We start from the raw sequence: 14218 nt of genomic DNA on the forward strand, positions 1-14218 counted from the left end.
CTGCAAGGGGTAAACAGTACTCCAAATAAATAAATAAATACATAGTGCATAGGTCCAAAGTTTATGCAAATTTGCAACACATTCACAATAGAAGATGATTTGCTGGTCAAATGTTTAGGGGTATCCCTTGAGGTGGAGTAGATTTGTAGTTAGGGAGTAATTACTCAATGCCATCCACCCAAGCGCAGCCATACGACTACAAAGGAAAGCCATACAGCTTTCTTAGAAACTTCGCAGTTAAAGAAAAATTCGTCCTCTTCCGGGGTTCGAACCCGGGACCACCGCTTCAACGGAGCAGTCGCTCTACCAACTGAGCTAACCGGGACGGCACGCTTATGGTAGGGCGAGAATGAATTGATTATAAAGATGCCATGAAGTTCGACGGGCAGGTTAAGGCAGAACTATGGAGGGGAAGGCCCTTCCAGTCAGTTATACCTCGCAAAAGAAATGAATTGATAAAAGCTGCAGTACACACAAATGAGCACGAAACTTGAGGATCATTGGTCTGGTGGAATGTGCAGAGTGGGCGTGTGCTGCCATGTGGATCTTGCCTCAGTGGTGAATAAAAGGACTCTCGAAACAAGGTAAGACAAGCAAATGTGATGGCAGACTGTAATTTACAGGTGACATGCTAATGTCATAAGCGTATGAAGAATGAATAATCTTGTGGTTCAGTTTTGTACAGCTTTGAATGCATCTCAGATTTTATGAGATGTTCTTAATGACGGTAAGTGAACAAACAATGTGACCATCTTTCGAGTTTTCAGTGCAAGGATACACTTGTACTGTTCTCATTGGGCATAGGTCATAATTGAGCCACAGATATTCTGCGCTATTTAAAAGCTCCTGATGCATTTTTAGACTCGTTGTGCCATGGGTTAACAGTAAGAAGTTAACTTTCAGTTTTGGTGTAACCAGTGTCTTCCTCACAAGGTGGCAAATTTTCATGTGCATCCAAAAGGCATGAAGCACAACTTTGCTTGGCAAGCATGATACACTCCCTGAAAGCCAGGCCCTCCCACAGACAGTATTTGTTTTCTTATTTTGCAATATATTGAGATCAACATTTTGAGCACTAGTGCACCAGTAGCACTGAAGCTAAGGATGATGCGAAATAATTGGACTTTGGTACAGATGATGACAACCCGAATAAATCAGCCAAGAACATTGACTTGTCCACTGCGAGGTTTCATTCTAGAGTTTTGCCCTTAACTTATTCTGAAAAATAAATTATTTAATTTTTCACCCCACGGCTGGTTTATTCAGTTCTCGTGTCAATTAAGAACATGCTTTTATTGCCTAGTGGCCCACAAGTCTTAGCCAGTGAATCTTTCGCTTTGCAGGTCAAAGCTTCAGGGCTATATCTCTGTTCATGTGCACCAGTATTAGTCACTAAAATCTGAAGCATGTGATGCACCTTAGACATTGTAACATTGTTTGCAATTTTTTCTTTACTGTCAAGTTTTTCAATAAGTTTTTCTATCATTCTCATTAAATTTTAGCATTATGCAATTTTGCCTCTATTACAATTTGACATTTATACTTCCAATATTCAAAATTACTTCATTTTAGCTTGTGTGCAGTACTTATTAGTATTTAGGAATGAAAATCTTTAGAACAATAAAAACTCCTAATAAGAAGTGGGCAGTTTCTATGAAGCAGCAAAGTACAATTTTTGCAGCTGCATTATTTAAGGAAGAACACTTCAATCATTCCATGACTTAAATAGCAAAACAAGAAACAACTTTTTTTGTTTAAGGTTAAGTCTGCCTTGCATGTTATAAGCAAACTTTGGACATCAATAACCAACAGAGTAAGATGGCTCTCCACAAAGATTGCCTGAAAGGAAACCACATTCAAACTATCAACCAAGTCAAGAAAAACATGCAGAACAGAACAGTCCCCTCCCCCCCCCCCCCCCCCCAAGTCTTCTTAGATCAATAGAAAGCATTTGATTCAATGGAAACACCAACAGTCAAGCAGGCGCTGCATAATGAAGATATGGAAGAAGCGTACGTAAATTTATGATGCTCGAAAACTGCACACTAACCTCAGTTCTTCAAAAGGAAAACTTATTAAAACACTAATTAGTGAAGGTGCCAGGCAAAGAAACCCAGCCTCTCGACAGCCATTTCCTGCATGTTTACAAGTGGCATTCCAAGGGTTGGACTGGGGAGAGATGGGATTATGAGCTAATGGAGAACAGGTTTCATAATCTGGTGACCTATTTGCAGGTGCCTAATCACAGCACATGATACATTTAACTCTGCCATACTGCCTACATTCACTAAACATTTATTCATGCTGACATCAACTACTGCATTACGTCTTGGGACAGCACTTATGTCACACATCTCTCTTGCCTCATGCCCATCCAGGACCACACGCTCTAAACTATCGCCTTTTCTACTGTCTTAGCTGTGCATCTCTTTTCCCAATCCAAAGTATTGCCTGTTACTAGACTGCATCAATTCAATCCTGCTGTTTTTTGTTTAGAGTCACTGAATGCCTTCTCTCAATCACCATTCGTCAATACAAACAACATGTGCTCTGCCTCCACAAAAAAACTTTTTGTAATCCTGGAAAACAAACAGTTTGTTTCCGTGTCATTTTTGGATGGAATAGTTTGGGCCGCTCTCTGAAAACACAAACCCTACTGCACACATTTAAGTAATACTTGGGTTTGGACTAGTTGGTTTATAATTGTCAAGGATTCCGAAGGCGGCACAAAAGAGAATAAGTGCAAAGAAGACACATAAAAACAATGGGGCCGGCACCAACTACGACTTAGCTTTATTCATACGAGTGAGCATAAATAAACTAGAGTTTAAATTAAATGCTCAAACTGCGGCCACTGTTTTATACATTTATTGATCCAATAATGCCAGCAAACACTCGCTAAAAACAGCTCTTCATGGAGACGCATGAACGCCAGCAAAAGCAACAGGTCCAAGAGAAATACGAGAAGCACCGTAAAGAAAAGACAAAATGTACACATAATACAGCGCAGGAGGTTTTTGGCCTCACCCTTTTAAATCAAGAAAATGGTTTATGAGGGTTTAACGTACCAAAGCCATTCAGGCTATGAGGGACGCGGTTATGAAGGGCTCCGGAAATTTCGACCACCTGGGGTTCTTTAACATGCTCTGACATGCACAGCACACGGGCCTCTAGCATTTCGCCTCCATATCGAACTGCGACTGCGGCGGCCGGGATCAAACCCGTGTCTTTTGGGTCGGCAGCCGAGCGCCATAACCACTAAGCAACCACGGCGGCTTTTTTAATCAAGTAAAAGAGAGATGATACCTAAGCAGAAAAACCAGCAGAAAAATCTTGGCTGATCTGATCTGAACCTAAAAAAGGCATAGAAAGGCAAACAGTGCAAAGACGATGACCGAAGCGGAAAAAACACAGGGCAGTGCTCGTCCAGTGTTTCTTCTGCTCCGGTCATCGTCTTGGCGCTCTTTGCCTTTCGATATGTACCACCAACTCGCCTGTTTGGCTGTTAATGCATAGAAAGCAAATAAAAATGAATCAACAGAGGATATGTTTACAATGGCCAGAGACAGCAGATTCCTATCCGATATCATTCTCAGAAAGAGCACACAATGGCTCTGACCAATGGCACTAATAGTACTGTTTACTAGTCATCTATACAATGTGCATAAGTGCAGGTAAGTGTGAAAAATCAGTGCTTGATGAATGTTAAAAAGCTGAATTATGCAATAAGTTGTCATGTAAGTTGAAGTGATATCCAAGTGTGAGCAGCCTGTGATGCCTGCAAACCTGCTAGTGCTAGGCTTGCCCACTCTTGAAAAAATATATGAACTCAAGAAATTTTTCTTTGAGAGTTTCCAAACGTTCAATGCAGATCTAACGCAATCATGGCACGTCCAACAGGTAGTCATACAAGTAATGTGCAAGCTTATAGTGTAGAGGTATTGTCTGTTGAGAGCTACTGCCTCATCATCCACAGTTTTTTTGTTTTGTTTTTTTTTTTAGCTGGATGTAACCCACATAAGAGCTCCAACTTGAATTTCATTTCAAAGGTAGTCAGCGCCCACAGCAGAGCCAGTGGTTTGCCTCCGTATAACCCGTGATCCAGCTGAATACTTATAGGAAATGCTTAAATAAAACAATAAAGTGAAACTCCCACAGCAGTTCTGTTGCAGCAATACATTCTTCGTCAACCAACCTCCCCAGGAAGGCCTTCATGCAGTAAAGATAAAACGTGAAATCCAAGTCTCAAAGAAAGCGGATAAATCAAGTGTATGTTTCATGGTGGTTGGACAAGAAGTTTTGTAACTGAATCCCAAGCAGTTGTCAAAGAAAGACAAAATTTCAGGACTGTTCCACAGTCACCTTGCACTTCCACACACTTCCCCCATCTGTGCTCAGGGTCCACCAGACATTTTTTTTTTTTTTGATGCGATGTTTATTACCTCAGGGCATAAAAACTATGAAGTGAGAGATGAGTAAGATGCTTAAAGAAAGGAGGATTTTTAAGTCAGTCATATGACTCACTCACAGCAGCCACGGATACACCACCTGTCAAATTCTTTTTTTTTTTTCAGGGTTTTCTTCACGGCAGCCAAAACTGGTGATGGTGCAAGGCAAGAGAAGTGAGGCAGATTTTACGAGAACTCAAAGCCATAGGCACTGGCTGCTACCAGAAAATGGTGTGCTGTGTGCAAGCGTGGTGTGTTGTCCCAAAGAAGAACGATGCTATGCTTCAACTCTCCTGGTCACTTCAGCACTGGTGAATGGTGAATTCACCAGAGCTGGTAAAGCTTTCCCACAGGCTTACAAATCTTCCAGAACCTTCCAGGAGGCAGCCATATTAATGCCTGAAAGGCGGAAGTTGTGACCTTTCCCACAGATACCTGCTGTCGGAACTTTCTAGGAAGCTGGGAGCAGGAGTCTCCCCAATGTTTTGAATTTCCCTTCGCTTCTGGATCGAAAAAGTGCACCAACATTTCATCTGAGGCGACAAACTGACCTGTCGGTGCAGAGCTGCTTCCAGAGAGAAGAGGCAATTCATTACTTCGCTCAGATGTCAGACTTAGTGGCATCCATCTGCAGAAGCCTCCCTAATATACAGCTCATACCTGATACCAGCATGCAAATGATCCGTGTCAAAGCTGCACTAGTGTTGCCATCTGTTAAAAAACCACTCAACCACCTCACACGAAGAGGTCACGGGGAAGGTCAAATTTTCTTTTGTCAGTGCACAATCAGAACGACGGTCATTGGTGATTAGAGTGGTACCCCCTTTTCAATGCAATCACCAACCTCTTCACTGCTGTGCAATATACAGCACAGTCTTGCAATGTCTGTCGCATGCTAACGTCAGTCTGGTCTGCAAATCAGCTCCCCTTCAAAAATGCGTACCAAATCAGAGCACAATTTGCAACATGGTCTTCACAGCTGGAGTACACCTTTTTGACCGATACTCGCAGCTGGTGACAGAAGGCACCACATCATGTGCAGATGAAACGTGGTAAAAGTATGAAAAAAAAAGTTCTCTATGCACAAAAAATTTCATCATTCAATCATGACCCCTGCATATTTAGGAGCAAAACTTTTTCATCTAAAGCTGATATCATCGATTCAATGTGAGCATATTGTCAATGCATACTGTAGCTGTGATGGTTGAAGAGGCAGAATACGCATGTGGGACTTTCCTTCTTGACTATGCCTGGACCACTTCCCCTAGGCTCTCTGCTCACACCAGTAAGTACACCTATTTCATCTGTAGCATTACGTACGTCGTTATTGTTACTAAGAACACCCTGGCCGAATAGGATGGCAGAATTTGGGAAGGTTATGCGATGCACAAAACAAATATTTAGTGATTGCTTAAGGGTGGCACAGTGAGTATCGGGTAAGGGGTGTGAGGAAGTTTACAAGAACAGGATGGCTACAGGTGACTCGTATCATCGAGAGGGGCTGATGAGACCGTGACTGTGTCTCATGCATCAGAAGCTTGTGAACACAACAGTAATATGGCACGGATGCACAGCAGCAGAGGGAAACGAAAATGCGAGGCCCACAGTGCCTACTACGTTTCTCACAGCTATGCCCCATTCTTTGCACATCTCAATCGATCTGCAGATATGCACGCATATACGGCATGAGTGTGTGTTTAAGCCGACACTGAGAACAAATAAAAATTGATGTGCATCGAAAGGCTACCCACTTCTAATCACAAAAATGGAGCTTTTCTAAACTGGAAAGCACAAAAAACACAACACAGGCCTTGCCATCATGGTCCATGTCACAAGAACAGTGCGTTCGCCAACCCAGATTTCCTCATGGATCCCTGAGGCTATGTTACACCACCACTCACTTCAAAACAGTGGCAACACGTCCTTTTCTGTGAGGATACCACGAGTGTGGATAGACTGACGGGAAGCTTCTTAAATTCAATTTCCTCAGTGATAAATCCATGTTTTACTGTCGGACAATCACCAACGTGGACAGAAAGAGCTCTAGAATCAACTTTTACTGAGAACAACAATCAAGGGTAGTTGTGCTCAGCAGCCTTTTAAAGTTCTGTGCGAGTACATAAACTTAACGGGCATCAGCTAAACACCAGCTCATGCATCAGCAGGTAGTGCCATCGCAAATACAATCGAGATGCGCCAGCTGTGAAGCTTACTGCATTATTCTCAGAACATTCCAAGCACTGCTGACATCAGAAAAAAAAAGAAATCCGTTTAAGTGCAATGCGCATCTTCGTCGTTCTTTCAGCCATCTCTTCTGGCAAGGGGAGGGTTTCCTTGTCCAAGTCACTGCAGCAGGAAGCCTTACACCTGTTTTCCTTTCAGCTGTTGAAGGTCTTCGCACCGTTCCGGACCTAATGCCAATACCCTGAAGCCTCAAACTGCTCTTCCACAGTGCTTCTTAAGCATCAGCGGCAGCGACACAAGAAGCGGAAAAATAAGCTTGCTACACAAGCGATCAGTTGTTAGGCCGAGAAAGGCAGCAGTGTTGCAGTTTGTAAAAAACAATTCTGGAGCAAACCAGACTGCACGAGTGAAAGACCTGGAGCTTCCACAAGCTTCATATGCTCCTCCGGGTACGATGGGTATAAAACTGTGCGTCATCAGCCAACTATAAGCCCAACATGCAGCATGTTGTTCACTCAAAGATAATGCAATCTTGATACAATAACTCTGGTGGATGCTCAGAGCAATTTGTTTTGTATACGCAGGATGAAAATGTCAGGCCTTATGGAAACAAACCATGATTGCTAAATGCAAAAAAAAATATTATTCTAAACATGCTGTGCATATATGTATACTAAATTATGCATTTATGTTAATTGGATGCATAACAATGGAATACAAGTATGCTGCTTGTATGCTTCAGTCACTAGCAAACAGTATGAGGGAAACAAATATATGAAACAACAGTTTCTTTGGGCTAATGATGCAAAAAGTAAATGGCAATTTCATGTGGCATATCTGGAGGAATTTTTAAGTATATCTTCATGAGCTAATACTGAACTTGCTAATAATTAACCCTCTATAGCCCAGTGTCCAGAATTTGTAATGTACCATATTACATATTTAATGTACACATCAAAAGTGCATTAAATCACAGAAAGACTGTGCACACATTTTCCACCTATCAACACGCACCAATTGAAGAGGACCCCCGAACACAGCCCAAGCCGAAATTTTCACAAAGACGTTTTGTGAAAGGCAAGAGCAGGGTTTTATAGCATTTCTCTTCATCACACGCTGTCTGCTCTTACGCCTGTTCTCCAAATGTGTTACCAAAACTGGTCCTTTCCATATCTGTCTTTAATTTATTTACCTTCCTCTGCAAGCAACTTGTATTTCCAGTCAACCAAGGATTACAATTTACATTGGATTACAATTTACACACTTTTTAATTATCGTATAAATGGAATGTTGAATGCATTCAAGAACAATCCCTTCAAAAATAAAGCCATAAAATATCCATGCTACAACTGTTATCTTTAAAACTTCTATAATGAATCTATAGACTCAAGGGTAGCTTCATTGTCTGCCCATGCGAAGTTTCATAGGACTTAATATAAGTATTTCAATTTAAATAATTAACTTCAATACAGCAAAACATTGTTACAAGAGACACGGTTACAACAGACACTTGCATGGTTACTAAGGGCACATTTTTTACGTCCCTAGAGTTAATTCTTCACTATTTCGAAGAGACACAACCCAGACACGCCCGTGCAAAGCAGCTGATGTCGTGCCAACCCGCACAGGCGGCACTTTTCATTCCCTTAGCTCGATTCTGTTCTGCTCAGGAGCAGTATGTCATGCCTCGCATGGTTAATTATGACTATTGTCTAATTGCATCGAAATTTCTGTCATTCTGCTTCTATAATGCAGTCACACTCCTGCACCGACAATACAGTACCACTGTGTTCGATTTTTGTTGCAATGTCAGCGGTGCTAGTTGCTTTGTATGCTGGTAGTCAGACTCCGCGGAGCCATCGCCATGTTTCCACGAGACAGTGCTGTTCGAAAATTCATCTGCTGTAGTTTTGTATTAAAGACATGAACTCAAATGTCTAAAACTTTTATTAAAGTCAGTGAAATATGAAGTTATAAAAAAAATGGGCACAATATTTAATTATGTTTATGTTGCAACTCATTTTTAGAACTTCTGGTTAGAAGAAAGATAGGTTACAAGAGACATCCTTCCCAGGCCCGTTGAGTGTCCCCTGTAAAGAGGTTTTACTACTTAAGACCATTAGCTGATATGTGAACAATAATTTCTTCAGTGATTAACACACACAGTTTTTCTACAAGCTCAAGACACTGCTCTCCTTCCAACGCAAAATAATGCTACCAAACTACGTTTAACAGCATTTTCTGACAAAAACAAAAGTTAAATTGAAGCACATGAAGTTGTAGTAGCATTTCTAGACAAAGTAATGCTACTTCAGATCACACTAAAGACACTCTTCAGATCGCATTAAAGCTACTGCACACTGGTATGTACAGTACTCACGGATTGAAATAGGACATTCGGAGCGCCACCCTTGCAGTGCCACGCAGGCATGTGGTAAACAACAGGCCAGCTCGTTGGCTACTGGAAGGAACAATTCTGCTTTGTAGATGTTCTCCCCCTCGCGCCATACCACAATGCACCACCTTGGTTCCATGAGTATCTACGGGCGGCGCTCCATGAAGCGACGGCCACGCGCTCCGAATGTCCTATTTCAATCCGTGAGTACTGTACAACTACTAAAACAAGCATAAATTAAATACAAATCCTAATGAAATAAAATGCATTCATTGCATTAACATTTTCTCATGATTGCATCTTCCAAAGAAGTTTTTTTTTCTCAGCATATATTTATTGACATATCAAACTTGTATGCCTCTCAGCTTCTTTCTTGAATGTACTTTTTCGAGTGAGTATTTAAACTGTTCCTGAAAGGTAAGGCTTGATAATAAAACGCCTGTGCAACACCTGTGCAACTTTGATTAGAAAAGTGGCTCACTCAGTGCCACCATACTCCTTCGTTTACCATTTCCCACCTAAAGCTTCAAGAACTGCTTCTTGGAATTACTTTACAAGGAAAATACTTTTAAACTCTTCAGTACCAAATTACTTAGTGAGGAAAATATTCAAATTAATTTCCAGATTGTCATAAGGAACATGCCAATATTGTAATTAAGGAGTAATTACTCATAGACATCCACCTAATTTCAGCCGTATGGCTACAAATTAAAGTTATACAGCTTCCACAGACTCCACATTTAAAGAAAAATTGGCCTTGGTCTGGGGTTCGAACCAGGGACCACTGTTCCAGCGGAGCAGCCGCTCTACTAACTTAGCTAACCGGGACAGCTAGCACATGGTAGGGCGAGAGCGAATTGGTCAATAACTCGCAAACAGTGTTGGTCAAATGTTTAGGAGAATCCCCCAAGGTGGAGTATATTTTGTAATTACAGAGTAATTACTCATTGGCATCCACCCAAGCGCAGCCACAAAGCTAAAAGAAAAGCTATACGGTTAAATTGCAGGGAAAAAATTCCCACCTTCCCAGATGATTAATTATGCAATTTTTGTCAAGTCCTCACATCTCCACCGCGTGACTCAATGTTCCTTTCAAGGTATGAGTTATACTTCTTGCGACTCATCTCTGCCATAAAAAGACATTACATGTAAACAGAGCAGCACACTTTGCTTTGAAAAGTAGGAGCGTTTGATATGGTACAATATATTGCATTTAGACGTGAAGCTTGACTAGTTAACGATGTCGCAATCCAGTTGGACAAAACTCATCTGATTGGAGACAATCATACTGGAATGTGAAAATGTAGACACTGACCATAAAATAAAGAAAAAACAGAAATAAGGCATTTCATTTAGAACAAAGCTTATAGTGGCCATTCCCCACAATCAACACTGGTATGTTTGCTTGTCTGAAGCCCGTTTTGTGGCAGGCTGCCCACAAAGGCTGCCCACCAGTTTGTGGGCAACCTGCCCAGGTGTGTGCATGTGTGTCACGTGACCTAGGTGGCAGGTGGACGATAAAAAATGCAAAACAATGGCCACACCGTGCTAGCACACCTAATTTGGATCTGGCTTATCTATGCAAATCGACTGTTGTTTTCATCTCCATTTTTTGGTCACTGTCTGCATTTTCATGTTTCAATGAGTGCATTCAGTATCGCAGTGTGGAGCTGATTACCTTAGAAATGCGCAGTCTCATTATGTTGTTGGTCACACGTATAACTGCCTAGTATTGTTCAACTCCTGCACAGTCTCTTGCAATTCATCCTGTTGCTGAGCTCCTGTGCCTCGCTGGCGTTTTCAAGCTGCTTATACACCACTACTGCCAAGGAGGCCACCAATATAAGGACATGCTTGGAATAAACCAACGTGAAATTGAATTAAGCCATAGTTTGATCTTGGATATATAATAAATTTTTTGCTGCATTGTAAAGCATGTCGTGGTAATACAGATTAATGTGTACATCCGAGACATACAGTATACCTGACATACCGAAGAAAACTAGCTGTGGCATGGTGTCTATATTCGTGCACGTGAAAGTTGTTTTCCAAGCGTCCAGCACTGTTTTCAAGAAGTCAGTGATGCTGGCTGCATTTCAGGTACCTGCTGAACAGAATGGCCGAGCCATTTCGTCTCCAGAAAAAGAATTTCCTTTTCCAAATGAAGAAATAAAGATGAATGTTGTTAAGTTCTACAGCTCGCTTAGGAAGCACTGTCTGGTGCTGTCACTTCTTTCTTCTCTCACGCAATGGAATGCTTTACTTTAGTAAAGAACATTAATTGCAGCTTATTTTTAACTGTGGAAACAGCTTCAGATAATAAGAAAAATAACTGTGCATAAATGTTTGATAGAAGAATAATTCTGCAATTCCACAATTGCAGAAGTGTGCCGCATGCATGAATTCGTAAATTAAGAATTCTTAAGTTATTGATGTTGTATTTGTTAAACAGGGGGTTTACATATATAGAATTTTAAAATTTTTCTCGATGGCAGAACATAGTTCAGCAGAATTTGCAGAGGGGCTAACGATTCATGATTTCAGGAAGGAGTATATATATAGCGCTTGTCCCGTGCCCTTGACACCACCTATATGTATCGCAAATGCGCTCCACTATTTGCTGAAAGTATAACATATAAGGCGTGTCTGAAAGGGATAAACACAGTTTGTAAGCTTGAAACATGTATGGCTTAGCAATTCATTCTGTGACCGGCCACAGCATAGTGCAACGCTTTTGTCACACCATATACCCTGTGCCGAGTGAAACAACACTTGCTGGGATGAATATATGCATGCGCTGCGACTCAATTCTTGGGAGATGCATAACATCTACGGACGTAAGGTCACATGCGACAATCGCGACTTCGGAGTGCTCTCTTCCAAACGCATCAAGCGAGGCCTCTAAAGGCGAAGTGCGGTGTGGCATGTACTACACACATCTGCAGCCGAGATTGAGGCACGCGCGTGGACCAATATAAGTACTACATAGATAGGACGATTATCGACGCTGCTTCCGCTTAAGTCGATCGCGGTCGTACAGCATGCTGTCCAGCCGACAGGACGGTTCCATCATTACATACCGGGCACCTTATTTATAGAGAGCTACTCAAACCGCACGAGTGCGCATCATAAACAAGCGCGGCCGTGATCGATGCAGGCGGCGCGCCAGGGCCGACCGCCAGAGTTCGCTCAGGTGTACGCGACGCGCACATGACACCAGCGGACGAGACGCGCTGTCTTCACGTGACGACGCCGCACCTGGCAGCCTCCTACCACGGCGCGCACCTCCGAGCTTCAAGCTGCGCCCCTCGGTGTCACCGGAACACGCAGCACGTTTCGGTTCCGCATGGAGTGAACCTCTCGGCATCCGCTCTCAGTTCCCCGTCGAGAATCGTCCGACGTCATCGCCGCTAATTGCCGATCTCAAAAAGCGCTGTACTTTTCCCGGGACAGTCGAGGGAGCTGCAAACCAGCCGCGCGCACGGGGCGAAATGGCAAAGCAACGGAAAGGCAGCCGAGGTTTCTGCGCCAGCGCGCACTCTTGAACTCGAAATAATGTTCACGGTGGGAGCGACCGGCACTCGCCAAGAATGCGCGAAGCACCACAGGCATTCTAGAGCACCGGCAAGGTGCGGACGACGAAGGCAGCGTGCTTTCCGACGGAGCGCCATTCCCTATACTTTCCGAAGCTCACTCGTCCAGCCGCGGATTACGTCGGGCGGAGTGCCAATTACAGGACGACTCGAACGCAGCTTCATCAATCGGCGAATCAATCGTCCGCGAAAAGGAACGTAAACAAACGGCGCTTGTCGCGCATGGCACGAAGGAATCGCAGGTAGCGCGGTCAGTTTAGCAACACCGTGGCGACCCCGAGCAGCGCCGAGGGAATTGCCCAGAACCGAGAACGAAAGGAGCGAAGGGAGGGGGTTCTCCCGCGGGGCGACTAGCGCAGAGAAAAGAAGAAACCCGTTCCAGTCCGATCTCGAGGACGAAAGGAGATCGCAAAAGGCGTCGCGCTCACCTGCTTGGCGGGTCGCTGGCTGGCTCGACGCCGTCGGCCGCCTTTGCCGCAGTGGCGGAGAGAGCGCCGCGCTCGAGATGATGATGGGACTGATGCCGCGCGCTCCGTCGCGCCGCCGCACAGTCGGCGTGTTCGGCTGGAACCACTCTGTGCCGGACTCGACTCGTTCGCTACCTTCTTCGGGTTTCACCGATGGCGAATCTTTTACTTCTGCCGTGCTGCAGGATGCGAGACTAGAAATGCAGCGCTGATCTAATTATAGCTTAAGCCGCTTTGCAAGCAGCAGCGGAACGAACGTGTACAAGGACGTAACAAGGGTAACAAGCCATTCGCTGCCAGTCGACGCGGCGTGATCCGCGACGTTTTGAGCATTCGATATCTCATCAGCTGATTGGAGCGACGGTTTAAATCAAGCTGGTGCGCATTTTCAAAGCGTGCCTCCCAGCCGAGACCTGCTGTGGCAGAGGAATTTGCGTACGCGAGTATTGCTCGACCGTGTAGCTTCGAAATCCGAAACTGCAAGCTGCGTGCAGAGCGCCGGCCTTCCGACCTCTCTCACACGCTGCTCGTTTCGTTATTGCGCTCCTCTCGAGCAAGCCGCGCCGGTTATAGGCACTGACCTCTGACCGCGCACAATTAAGGCTCGCGTGCTTGCTGCCCTCTCTCAGGTTGTTCGTGATGAGGAAAACGGCATGTGTTTACGAATGGATTGCGAGTTCCGTGAGTGAAGGCCGCGCACAGCTAGCGCGAAAGAAACTGATCAGCACGATTTTGTTTCTTTTAATTGTTCTGTAATATATAAATCACTGTTCTGCTATTATTTTCTCTTTTTGTTTCTGTAATTTTACAAATAGTAGTCAGAGCGATATTTTTCTGATATTGATTAAACCTGACAACAGATCTCATATATGTAATCTTCGCTAAAAGCATCCCTGTAGTGGCGACACTGACATATCCAAGGGATGTCCTTGCGAAATCTCGAATGGACATGCGCATATCCACCGGAAGTGCGGAGAAACTCCCACGGACATCCATCACATATCTTTTTGGCCGCACGTTCCGTACTTTATCCACGGAAGGTCAGTATATATATGTATACTTACTGATCGAGGATTTCCATACGCCTTAAAAGGATCCACATGCATTTTGGGCATTGGTCAATTAACGGTA

General features: G+C 43.7%; 1 protein-coding gene across 1 annotated transcript in view; it reads right to left on the bottom strand.

The window, feature by feature from the left end:
• norpA (no receptor potential A) overlaps positions 1-13460 on the bottom strand; it is a 151063-nt gene extending 137603 nt beyond the window's left edge. Inside the window, exon 1 of the mRNA XM_077664649.1 lies at positions 13049-13460. The gene's annotated coding sequence lies outside the window, so the exon portion shown is untranslated. The remainder of the gene's footprint in view (positions 1-13048) is intronic.
• Between the last annotated feature and the right edge of the window lie 758 nt (positions 13461-14218).

Source organism: Amblyomma americanum, chromosome 5, assembly GCF_052857255.1.
Source record: "Amblyomma americanum isolate KBUSLIRL-KWMA chromosome 5, ASM5285725v1, whole genome shotgun sequence".
Classification (NCBI taxonomy): domain Eukaryota; kingdom Metazoa; phylum Arthropoda; class Arachnida; order Ixodida; family Ixodidae; genus Amblyomma; species Amblyomma americanum.